The sequence below is a fragment of the Bombus pascuorum genome, unplaced genomic scaffold (genome assembly GCF_905332965.1).
Source record: "Bombus pascuorum unplaced genomic scaffold, iyBomPasc1.1, whole genome shotgun sequence".
NCBI lineage: Eukaryota > Metazoa > Arthropoda > Insecta > Hymenoptera > Apidae > Bombus > Bombus pascuorum.
The window spans coordinates 910,001-922,500 of record NW_026869742.1 but is presented as its reverse complement, the minus strand read 5'-3'; the positions used below and the strand labels follow the sequence as shown (position 1 = coordinate 922,500).

The window sequence follows — 12,500 nt, the reverse complement described above, 5'->3', positions numbered from 1 at the left end:
AAAGCAATACGCCGCTGGACTTAGCGGCGATTTTGCTTTAAAATAGAAAAGCAATACGCCGCTGGACTTAGCGGCGTTTTTGCTTTAGAATAGAAAAGCAATACGCCGCTGGACTTAGCGGCGATTATGCTTTAGAATAGAAAAGCAATACGCCGCTGGACTTAGCGGCGTTTTTGCTTTAGAATAGAAAAGCAATACGCCGCTGGACTTAGCGGCGATTTTTTTGCTTTAAAGACGAAAAGCAATACGCCGCTGGACTTAGCGGCGTTTTTTTTTAAATTAAAATCGAAAAGCAATACGCCGCTGGACTTGTAAGCGTGCGCTCGAGAAAGCAATACGCCGCTGGACTTGAACGTGTGCGCCTGAAAAAGGCAACACGCCGCTGCACTTGAACGTGCGCGCCTGAAGAAGGCAACACGCCGCTGCAGCGATGACAATGGAACGGCGCGCGGCCCCCCCCAGCCCCCCTATCGCGGGCCAGCGACGGAGTAGACTCGATATTATAAAGGTACGCCCAGCACCGAGACGCCCTGTGCGCGCGCGCGCACGCTCGCTCGCTCGCTCGCTCCGCTCGCTCGAGGAAAGACTAGCCCAACCCAAAACCGATGCCGCGAATATCGAGGAACGAACGCGAAAGAGAGATTGGTTTTGGGTCGGTCTAGTTTTTTTTTCGAGCGAGCGGAGCGAGCGAGCGACGCGCGAGAGCCTGCCGCTTGCCTCCGTCCAACGCAGGGACTTTGAAAATATTCGACGAGTGCGGAAACACCGAAAAGTTATTTCGAGTTATTTCCTAAAAAAGCGGTATAAAGTGCAAATATTTTTACACGAATCGCGATATTATATCATTCTACGTCGGGATTAAGCGTTTTTTTCGTTCAAATATGTTTAGAAAAAAATTTTCATTTCAACGGTTTTTTCGAGTTATTTCCTTAAAAAGCGGTATAAAGCACAAATATTTTTACAGGAATCGCAATATTATATCATTCTACGTCGGGATTAAGCGTTTTTTTCGTTCCAATTCGTTTAGAAAAAAATTTTCATTTCAAGGGTTTTTTCGAGTTATTTCGGTAAAAAGCGTTATAAGGTACAAATATTTTTACACAAATCGCAATATTATACCATTCTACGTCGGGATTAAGCGTTTTTTTCGTTCCTATTTGTTTAGAAAAAAATTTTCATTTCAACGGTTTTTTCGAGTTATTTCCTTAAAAAGCGGTATAAAGCACAAATATTTTTACATAAATCGCCATATAATTCGATTCTACGCGTGGATTAAACGTTTATTTTGTTCCAATTCATTTAAAAAAAAATTGTGTACGGCGACCAATCGAACCGCCGAACTTAGTCTCGCGCGGCATCGGCACGTAGGGACTTAGAAAAATTCCGGCCGGTTCGAAAAGACCGGAACGTTCAACTCGATTTATCTCGTTAAATAGCGTTATAAGGTATTGAAATTTTTATAGAAATCGTTATGTCTCGTCGAAACGAAGGCGAACGTAACGATTTCTTTTTATTTTTTTGAAAAATTTCTCCCGCCGGACCAACATGACCGGAAGGCTGGCACTTCGACTAGGTTCCAGCCGGCACGTAGGGACTTAGAAAAATTCCGGCCGGCGCGAAAAGACGGAAACGTTCAACTCGATTTATCTCGTTAAATAGCGTTATAAGGTATTGAAATTTTTATAGAAATCGTTATGTCTCGTCGAAACGAAGGCGAACGTAACGATTTCTTTTCATTTTTTTGAAAAATTTCTCCCGCCGGACCAACATGACCGGGAGGCTGGCACTTCGACTAGGTTCCGGCCGGCACGTAGGGACTTAGAATAATTCCGACCAGCGCGAAAAGACGGAAAAGTTATTTCGAGTTATTTCCGTAAAAAGTGTTATGAGGTACACATATTTTTATATAAATCGCAATGTTATACCATTCTACGTCGGGATTAAGCATTTTTCTCGTTCAAATTTATTTAGAAAAAAATTTTCGGTGAAAGAGTTTTTTCGAGTTATTTCCTTAAAAAGCGTTACGAGGTATGGATTTTTTTACATAAATAGGAATGTTAAGACGTTTTACGTATGGATTAAACGTTTTTATCGTTCAAATTTGTTTAGAAAAAAATTTTCGCTCCAAGGGTTTTTTCGAGTTATTTCCTTAAAAAGCGTTATAAGGCACAAATATTTTTACATAAATCGCCATATAATTCGATTCTACGTGTGGATTAAACGTTTTTTTCGTTCAAATTTGTTTAAAAAAAAATTTTGTTCGGCGACCACTCGGACCGTCGGACTTAGTCTCGCGCGGCATCGGCACGTAGGGACTTAGAAAAATTTTCAGTCGAAAAGTTATTTCGAGTTATTTCGTTAAAAAGCGTTACGAGGTATGAATTTTTTTACATAAATCGCAATAATATTCGATTCTACGTGTGGATTAAGCGTTTATTTTGTTCCAATTCATTTAGAAAAAAATTTTCATTTCAACGGTTTTTTCGAGTTATTTCGTTAAAAAGCGTTATAAGGTACGAATATTTTTACATAAATCGCAATATTATTCGATTCTACGTAGGGATTAAGCGTTTATTTCATCGCGGGAACGAAAAAAAAAAAATGGACCGACACACCCGGGACGTGGAACTTAGTCGCAAACTCGATCCGGACGTTGGGACTTAGAAAAATTTCGGCCGCGCGAAAAGTCCGAAAAGGTTTTTTCGAGTTATTTCGGTAAAAAGCGTTATAAGGTATGAATTTTCTTACATAAATCGTAATAATATTCGATTCTACGTGTGGATTAAACGTTTATTTTGTTCCAATTCATTTAGAAAAAAATTTTCATTTCAAGGGTTTTTTCGAGTTATTTCGTTAAAAAGCGTTATAAGGTATGAATTTTCTTACATAAATCGCAATAATATTCGATTCTACGTGTGGATTAAACATTTTTTTTGTTCAAATCCATTTACAAAAAAATTTTGTACGGCGACCACTCGGACCGTCGGACTTAGTCTCGCGCGGCATCGGCACGTAGGGACTTAGAAAAATTTTCAGTCGAAAAGTTTTTTCGAGTTATTTCGGTAAAAAGCGTTATAAGGTATGGATATTTTTGCATAAAAGGCGATAGAAACGCGTAATACGTCGGGATTAAGCGTTTATTTCATCCTGAAAAAGTTTTAAAAAAACGAGAACGAACACGCCTCGGACGTGGAACTTAGCCGCAGAGTCGAGCCGGACGTTGGAACTTAGAAAAATTTCGGCCGAAAAGTTTTTTCGAGTTATTTCGGTAAAAAGCGTTATAAGGTATGGATATTTTTGCATAAAAGGCGATAGAAACGCGTAATACGTCGGGATTAAGCGTTTATTTCATCCTGAAAAAGTTTTAAAAAAACGAGAACGAACACGCCTCGGACGTGGAACTTAGCCGCAGAGTCGAGCCGGACGTTGGAACTTAGAAAAATTTCGGCCGAAAAGTTTTTTCGAGTTATTTCGGTAAAAAGCGTTATAAGGTATGGATATTTTTGCATAAAAGGCGATAGAAACGCGTAATACGTCGGGATTAAGCGTTTATTTCATCCTGAAAAAGTTTTAAAAAAACGAGAACGAACACGCCTCGGACGTGGAACTTAGCCGCAGAGTCGAGCCGGACGTTGGAACTTAGAAAAATTTCGGCCGAAAAGTTTTTTCGAGTTATTTCGGTAAAAAGCGTTATAAGGTATGGATATTTTTGCATAAAAGGCGATAGAAACGCGTAATACGTCGGGATTAAGCGTTTATTTCATCCTGAAAAAGTTTTAAAAAAACGAGAACGAACACGCCTCGGACGTGGAACTTAGCCGCAGAGTCGAGCCGGACGTTGGAACTTAGAAAAATTTCGGCCGAAAAGTTTTTTCGAGTTATTTCGGTAAAAAGCGTTATAAGGTATGGATATTTTTGCATAAAAGGCGATAGAAACGCGTAATACGTCGGGATTAAGCGTTTATTTCATCCTGAAAAAGTTTTAAAAAAACGAGAACGAACACGCCTCGGACGTGGAACTTAGCCGCAGAGTCGAGCCGGACGTTGGAACTTAGAAAAATTTCGGCCGAAAAGTTTTTTCGAGTTATTTCGTTAAAAAGCGTTATAAGGTATGGATATTTTTGCATAAAAGGCGATAGAAACGCGTAATACGTCGGGATTAAGCGTTTATTTCATCCTGAAAAAGTTTTAAAAAAATGAGAACGAACACGCCTCGGACGTGGAACTTAGCCGCAGAGTCGAGCCGGACGTTGGAACTTAGAAAAATTTCGGCCGAAAAGTTTTTTCGAGTTATTTCGCTAAAAAGCGTTATAAGGTATGGATATTTTTGCATAAATCGCAATATTATTCGATTCTACGTAGGGATTAAGCGTTTATTTCATCGCGGGAACGAAAAAAAAAAATGGACCGACACACCCGGGACGTGGAACTTAGTCGCAAACTCGATCCGGACGTTGGGACTTAGAAAAATTTCGGCCGCGCGAAAAGTCCGAAAAGGTTTTTTCGAGTTATTTCGTTAAAAAGCGTTATAAGGTATAAATATTTTTACAGAAACGGTTATATCTCTATTAAATACGACTGGATTAAGCGTTTTTATCGAATTTTTTAAAAAAATAGGGTCCGTCGAAGTGACACGACCGGGATATTTTTGCAATTTTTTCGTTAATTAACGTTACAAGGTATATATTTTTTTGCATATTTCTCGTTATTTTATAGCGTTCTAATCGAGTTAATAGGTGGTTTTTGTCCGCGTTCGTTAAAACTGGTGGTTTACTGATGCGATTTTGAAAAAAAAAAAAAAATTAAATTTTTTGATAAAAACGTGTTTAAAATATATTAATTAGCCGTGCGTTAAAATATCTCCACGATAGGATGTTTTATAATGGTACTTTACCTGTTCGAAGTGACCGAGCGCTCCAGCGACTAAGTCCGACTGGACGTTGCTACGGAGGTTTGTCACGGTAAGCGCGCGGCCGCTAGCCCGGCCGGCGCCGACCTGCCGGCCGCCGCCTTGGTATCTATAAGAGACACGTCGAGCCGGACGGTTCGGACGGAACAGCGTTGGGCGTGTGGCTATTCTACGGCCTCGGTTGAGAATTCAGTCACCGCTCCTCGAGTCTTAGTGTACTTTTACGCTATTTCTCGACTGTTCCTTCGTTCTGTCTTGGTTCTTTCTCTACACTGCTGCGCCGCGGGTCGCTGTCCTGGACGTAATGACCAAATATCGTGGCAAGGTTCCCCTTAGTCGGGAAGCTGGTGCCCTGCGTGGGTTCGCTCTAACTTTATAAGTTAGGGCACTGCGCTTGGACTAACTGAGTACGTATTCATGCTGGATCGTCTGCGACGATCGATTCATATGCTTTGTGCCGGCAGAGTTTTATAGCGACAGAAGGCCGGCACATATTAAATTGGCTGGAGAGCGTGCTTCCTATCTTAGGTTGTGCGTTTCTCTTGGAAGATGTGTTCTATGGAAGTATAGCGAATATATTCTTAAGAAAGACGGTATGCCCAGCGCGCAGTTTACGTGCTTAAACCGTCAGGGTATATTCGAAAAAGGGAATAAAGCAAATCTTAAGTAGCAAGATCCTGTGAAAGTATGGTATTAATAAAAAGTTACGAGAATAAAAAGCTGTGAAAGTTACGCAGAATAAAAGCAGCTATACGAAGTTGTGTTTAGTGGCGTTCGATGAGTTTTGGGGGACCTTCGTAACGGCCACGGTGGAGTTCGACGAATAAAGTCGAACATCCACAAGACGTATATATAATATAAGTCTCGTCGTACGGTGTTACGTCCCACCTACGACACGGAGAACTTATAAAATTATGTGGAGAGTACTACTAAGTAAGATCCCTGGTTGATCCTGCCAGTAGTCATATGCTTGTCTCAAAGATTAAGCCATGCATGTCTCAGTACATGCCGCAATAAGGTGAAACCGCGAATGGCTCATTAAATCAGTTATGGTTTCTTGGATAGTAACCTAACTTTACTTGGATAACTGTGGCAATTCTAGAGCTAATACATGCAAACAGATTCCTTCCAGAGATGGTTGGAATGCTTTTATTAGATCAAAACCAATCGGTGGCGGATGGCTCGTCCGTCCGTCCATCGTTTGTTTTGGTGACTCTGAATAACTTTGTGCTGATCGTACGGTCATCTAGCACCGACGACGCATCTTTCAAATGTCTGCCTTATCAACTGTCGATGGTAGGCTCTGCGCCTACCATGGTTGTAACGGGTAACGGGGAATCAGGGTTCGATTCCGGAGAGGGAGCCTGAGAAACAGCTACCACATCCAAGGAAGGCAGCAGGCGCGCAAATTACCCACTCCCGGCACGGGGAGGTAGTGACGAAAAATAACGATACGGGACTCATCCGAGGCCCCGTAATCGGAATGAGTACACTTTAAATCCTTTAACGAGGACCAATTGGAGGGCAAGTCTGGTGCCAGCAGCCGCGGTAATTCCAGCTCCAATAGCGTATATTAAAGTTGTTGCGGTTAAAAAGCTCGTAGTTGAATTTGTGTACCACAGTGTCGGTTCACCGCTCGCGGTGTTTAACTGGCATTATGTGGTACGTCCTATCGGTGGGCTTAGCTCCTCGCGGGGCGGTCCAACCAATATCCCATCGCGGTGCTCTTCACTGAGTGTCGAGGTGGGCCGATACGTTTACTTTGAACAAATTAGAGTGCTTAAAGCAGGCTACCTTCGCCTGAATACTGTGTGCATGGAATAATGGAATAGGACCTCGGTTCTATTTTGTTGGTTTTCGGAGCCCCGAGGTAATGATTAATAGGGACAGATGGGGGCATTCGTATTGCGACGTTAGAGGTGAAATTCTTGGATCGTCGCAAGACGGACAGAAGCGAAAGCATTTGCCAAAAATGTTTTCATTAATCAAGAACGAAAGTTAGAGGTTCGAAGGCGATCAGATACCGCCCTAGTTCTAACCATAAACGATGCCAGCCAGCGATCCGCCGAAGTTCCTCCGATGACTCGGCGGGCAGCTTCCGGGAAACCAAAGCTTTTGGGTTCCGGGGGAAGTATGGTTGCAAAGCTGAAACTTAAAGGAATTGACGGAAGGGCACCACCAGGAGTGGAGCCTGCGGCTTAATTTGACTCAACACGGGAAACCTCACCAGGCCCAGACACCGGAAGGATTGACAGATTGATAGCTCTTTCTTGATTCGGTGGGTGGTGGTGCATGGCCGTTCTTAGTTGGTGGAGCGATTTGTCTGGTTAATTCCGATAACGAACGAGACTCTAGCCTGCTAAATAGACGTAACTTATGGTATCTCGAAGGCCCCCGGCTTCGGTCGGCGGGTTTTTACTACCAACGTACAAATAAATCTTCTTAGAGGAACAGGCGGCTTCTAGCCGCACGAGATTGAGCAATAACAGGTCTGTGATGCCCTTAGATGTTCTGGGCCGCACGCGCGCTACACTGAAGGAATCAGCGTGTTTTCCCTGGCCGAAAGGCCCGGGTAACCCGCTGAACCTCCTTCGTGCTAGGGATTGGGGCTTGCAATTATTCCCCATGAACGAGGAATTCCCAGTAAGCGCGAGTCATAAGCTCGCGTTGATTACGTCCCTGCCCTTTGTACACACCGCCCGTCGCTACTACCGATTGAATGATTTAGTGAGGTCTTCGGACTGGTGCGCGGCCAATGTGATAAGCATTGCCGATGTTACCGGGAAGATGACCAAACTTGATCATTTAGAGGAAGTAAAAGTCGTAACAAGGTTTCCGTAGGTGAACCTGCGGAAGGATCATTAACGAAAGAACCATAAACACAAAGAATTTGACTTAACACATGATGAGAGGGTCGGTCAGGAGCCGTACTCCTCCTGTATCGACCCATAAAGTATATACGACGTATTCACAAGCTATATACTTTAACAAATACACTGGCTACGGAGACAAGTATATTCCTTATGGCTGTTGACTCTCACTTGCTCCGTTAGCAAAAATAATTACAAGGAGGAGACAGACTCCTCCGGTTCTACGGAACTATACGAAGAGAAGGTGTGGCACTCTCTCTCGATCATCGGGATGAAGAGATATATATATATACCAATGCTGCAAATGCAAATACAAATGCACATATATATATTATATATATGAAACTAAACTAAAATTATTCGAGGCGCCTGCGTGAGGTCGTAAGACAGAAAGACCCGCCGTCTGCGAATAATACCAAAAAGGAGCGAACAATAATAACGAACATATATAATAACGAAAAAGGGAACTTGGCAAATATAATACAATATAATAAAAAGTTACAGTGGAAACCACGTGTATTGGAGAAATGCCGGTCGAGGCGCCTGCGTGAGGTCGTAAGACAGAAAGACCCGCCGTCACGATCTCGTATTTCGTCTTTGCACTGTGGAAACCCAACGAACGAACAAATAATATTACAACTAAAATCTCTAAAGTGCCTCGTGTCGGAGAGATCTTGCTCACACCCAACCTCTTCTATATTTCGTGGTCTGTGTTGCGTTGTGTCTCCTCCTAGCAACGGGACATATCGAAGACTCCTCTTTGGGATCGAACGAAGTCTCTGCGCGAGCTTCCTACCCATAGGGCGTGTGCTCTTCGAGTGTCGTTTCGTTGTCGTTCGTCTCAACGGCGTTCGATATACGAAGGTGGTTCTGCAAACGAAACCACGTTGTACGTATCGTACTCGTGGATCGGGTAACCAGGAAAGAAAACGCATAGAGTGGATGTTGGCCCGAAAAGATATATATATTATATGCGAGTGATGGTAGAGAGAAAAGACTTTTACAGTCAAAGTTCGATCAGAGGGAACGCCGGCAGTCTATCTCCTCGTCGCGAGTCGTATGCCCCGTGCCGTCGCAACAGTTTTTCAAACTCTGCTTCTGGATATTGGGAAGAAACGACAGCGCGAGAGATACGACGACCGTGCGTTCCATCGAATTTTTTTTTTATACCTGAACGACCAAGTTCGTTCAGAGGGGACGCCGGTAGTCTATGTTCACGTCTTGGGTCGTATTCCCCATGCCGTCGTAACAGTTTTTCAAACTCTGCTTCTGGATATTGGGAAGAAACGACAGCGCGAGAACTACGAAGACCGTGCGTGCCATCGAATTTTTCTAACACCCGAACGACCCTAAAGTTTGTTCGGAGGGGACGCCGGCCGTCTATTTCCTCGTTGTCGTGAGTCGAATGCCCCGTGCCGTCGCAACAGTTTTTCAAACTCTGCTTCTGGATATTGGGAAGAAACGACCGCGCGAGGACTACTGCGACGACCGCGCGTCCCATTTTTTTTTATACCTGAACGAACGAACAAAGTTCGTTCAGAGGGGACGCCGGCCGTCCGTAGTATCCTCGTTGTCGTGAGTCTCGAATGCCCCGTGCCGTCGCAACAGTTTTTCAAACTCTGCTTCTGGATATTGGGAAGAAAGGACCGCGCGAGGACTACTGCGACGACCGCGCGTCCCATTTTTTTTATGCCTGAACGAACGAAGAAATTGTGTTGAATCAGAGGGGACGCCGGCCGTCCGTAGTATCCTCGTTGTCGTGAGTCGAATGCCCCGTGCCGTCGCAACAGTTTTTCAAACTCTGCTTCTGGATATTGGGAAGAAACGACCGCGCGAGGACTACTACGACGACGACCGCGCGTCCCATTTTTTTTTATGCCCGAACGAACGAAGAAATCTTGTCGAATCAGAGGGGACGCCGGCCGTCCGTAGTATCCTCGTTGTCGTGAGTCGAATGCCCCGTGCCGTCGCAACAGTTTTTCAAACTCTGCTTCTGGATATTGGGAAGAAACGACCGCGCGAGGACTACTACGACGACGACCGTGCGTCCCATTTTTTTGTTATGCCCGAACGACGGAGATTCGCCGGCTTTTCGCTGCGAACAATCGGACGAGAGGAACGCATCTATCGTCGATCCATATATCTTGAGATACCATGGGCTAGCCACCTTGCGTGTTTCTTCGCGAGATCGCTGTGCTGTACAGAGGATTCAGAATCGGGTGTACATCCCCGTCGTTTCCTGACGAACGGAGCCTCGATCTCGACGGTTTCAAAGAACTTTACGCCCGGTCGGCGGGCGCGTGTTTCGTCGCGCAGTCCGCCGATTTCGTTTCGGAACATTCGTGTCGTCGATCTTACGGCGACTTCCGCCGATCCGATTCCCGTTGGTCGGACGTGTCGGATATCGGCTTCTTCGGAACCGAGAATTCGAGTACAGAGTACATTGAGTATCATATACACAAAAATGGCAAAATGCATAAAAGATTACCCTGAACGGTGGATCACTTGGCTCGTGGGTCGATGAAGAACGCAGCTAATTGCGCGTCAACGTGTGAACTGCAGGACACATGAACATCGACATTTCGAACGCACATTGCGGTCCACGGATACAATTCCTGGACCACGCCTGGCTGAGGGTTGCTCACGTAAACCTAAGACTGCTTGCGTTGCGTATCGTTGCTCCTCGGTCTGTCTCTTCTCTGTCCTTTCTTGCCGCCTCGTCGACATCCCGCCGTCGTTCGTCTTAGAACGTTTCAGAGTCGGTGGACGAGCGCGCCCAAGCGAAGGATACGAAATAAAAGAGCAGTCGAGGCGTACGTACTGCGACGTACGAGCGATTGTTGGACGTTCGTCGGCGTTCGTCGCGGTCGTGTCGAAAGCCGTGTGGCAAATCGTCGGCACGCTCTCGATACAAATATACAAGATCTATCGTGTTCACGGGAGACTCGTGCACAACCTACCTCTGTCTCTCTCTGTCCCTTCTTGCCTTGACAACCCGCCGTCGTTCGCGTTAGAACGTTTCAGAGTCGGACGAAGCGCAAGAAGAAGGATACGAACAAGAGCGGAGAGAACCCCGTCGTCGTTGTCGACACGCGGTTATCGAATCATACGCACAAGTTTTCCTCGTGGCCGATTTTTTTTTGTTTTTGTATCAGCCTCTGTCACGTTTTGTCGGTCTTCGCACGAAGGTCCGCGCCCCCGACGTCGTCTTAAATGAATTTTTCTTTGGCGAGACTGAGAGAAAGCAGCAGCAAAGATTTTTACTGGCTGTGTGACTCTAGTGGAGAGAGGAGAGAAGAGAGAACCAAGATATTACCCAAACCTCTAAAATCTTGGTGGCGTAACGAAACCTTCGAAAGAAGCAAAATCACCGTCTCCTTTCTCGAGACGCTTTGCTCGTACAGCCCCAGGGATCGAATGCCCACTCCGTCTGTTCGTGCGGCAGAGTAGTATTCTGCAGGCGCGAGACGATCGAGACGAGAGAGAAGACAACGAGGACCGTCGCATCGATGGGTCGTCGTTGCGTTTATCATCCTCTGTGCCGGTAAATCTTTTAACTCACGACACAACGAGTTGCCGTAGATCCGGGAACGCACAAGCGAGATTCTTCGAACGCTGATGACTTAGGGAGATATGATCCCCAGCGTTGCGCCGGAGATCGGAGAGTACGCGTACTTGTATCGGGACGAATTCTTCCCCGTCGTCGCGTATCTCTCTGCCCGCGCACCTGGCCCAAAGCCACGTTCGTCGGAATCTTATTATAAAGAAAGCTTGTGCGTATCTAGCGTGTGTCTATGATCGGTTTCTCGCGTGGGTTATTGGACGAAAGCTCAAGGTGATGGCGCAGCGTTTCCGTACCCGATGGTAGATGCGCACGCGAGTCCGTTACGAAGTTGTTCGATCTCTCGTCGCCGACGGTCGTCTTCGTCGTCCTGCGAGAAGGAATCGCTCTGACACGCACGGAGAGATCGCGCAAGAGGAAGAGAACGATCCCCTTTGGAGAGGCTCGAGAAAGACTCGAGATCGAAGAGACGAGGTATACACGCGCGTGTACGTACGACGTTACGCGCGTGTGATTTTTTTTTGCTTTGAAGCGATTTCGTCGCTCCGAGAGTATATATTTTAGAGAGAGAGTGTGAAAAGAGATCGTTGGTCATCCCATGTCTCTTCGTCGTCTATATCGCTGGACCGCGCATCCTAACCGTCGCGCCGGTCGTCCAGTCCCCGAGAATGCTCTTAAACCACCCCAAGGTGTACGCTCTCGCTCGACGTTCCAGTTGCGAGCGTTCCCATGCGTTTTCGTCGTTGGTACAGAGCAAAGAAACCGACGGGCACGAAAAGTGTCTCCGTCGCGTGTTCGATCTCTGTGCCAGCAGTAACAGGCGAGAACAAGGAACCGCTCTGGAATTAGTCGAAAATTAGAGAAACGGCCGAGGGAGATATACGTACTTCCGACATCGTGGTGCGTATATATCGAGATACAAGAGATACACAGAGGACGGGCGTTAAAGAACCGGACGCGGGAACGGATGTCTCGCGAGAGTCTTTCGATGCGACGAACGAAGTGGCACTTTGGAGAGATGCATAAAACGATTCTCCGATGATACTCTAATAATATATATAGAGTTCTCCTTCTATTCGAATTTTTCTTTTTTTTTATTTTTTTTTCTCTTTGAGGCGATTCTCGGAGAGATAAAAAAAATAAGACCCTCTCTGCCGCT

At 45.5% G+C, this 12,500-nt stretch overlaps 2 non-coding genes across 2 annotated transcripts; both read left to right on the top strand.

Moving 5' to 3' along the window:
• The first annotated feature begins 5,848 nt into the window (after nucleotides 1-5,848).
• Nucleotides 5,849-7,773, top strand: LOC132915786 (small subunit ribosomal RNA). Its single transcript, XR_009659960.1, has one exon. It is a non-coding gene; the product is annotated as a small subunit ribosomal RNA (ribosomal RNA).
• A 2,491-nt stretch (nucleotides 7,774-10,264) lies between these two features.
• On the top strand, nucleotides 10,265-10,419 carry LOC132915781 (5.8S ribosomal RNA). Its single transcript, XR_009659955.1, has one exon. It is a non-coding gene; the product is annotated as a 5.8S ribosomal RNA (ribosomal RNA).
• The last annotated feature ends 2,081 nt before the right edge of the window (nucleotides 10,420-12,500 follow it).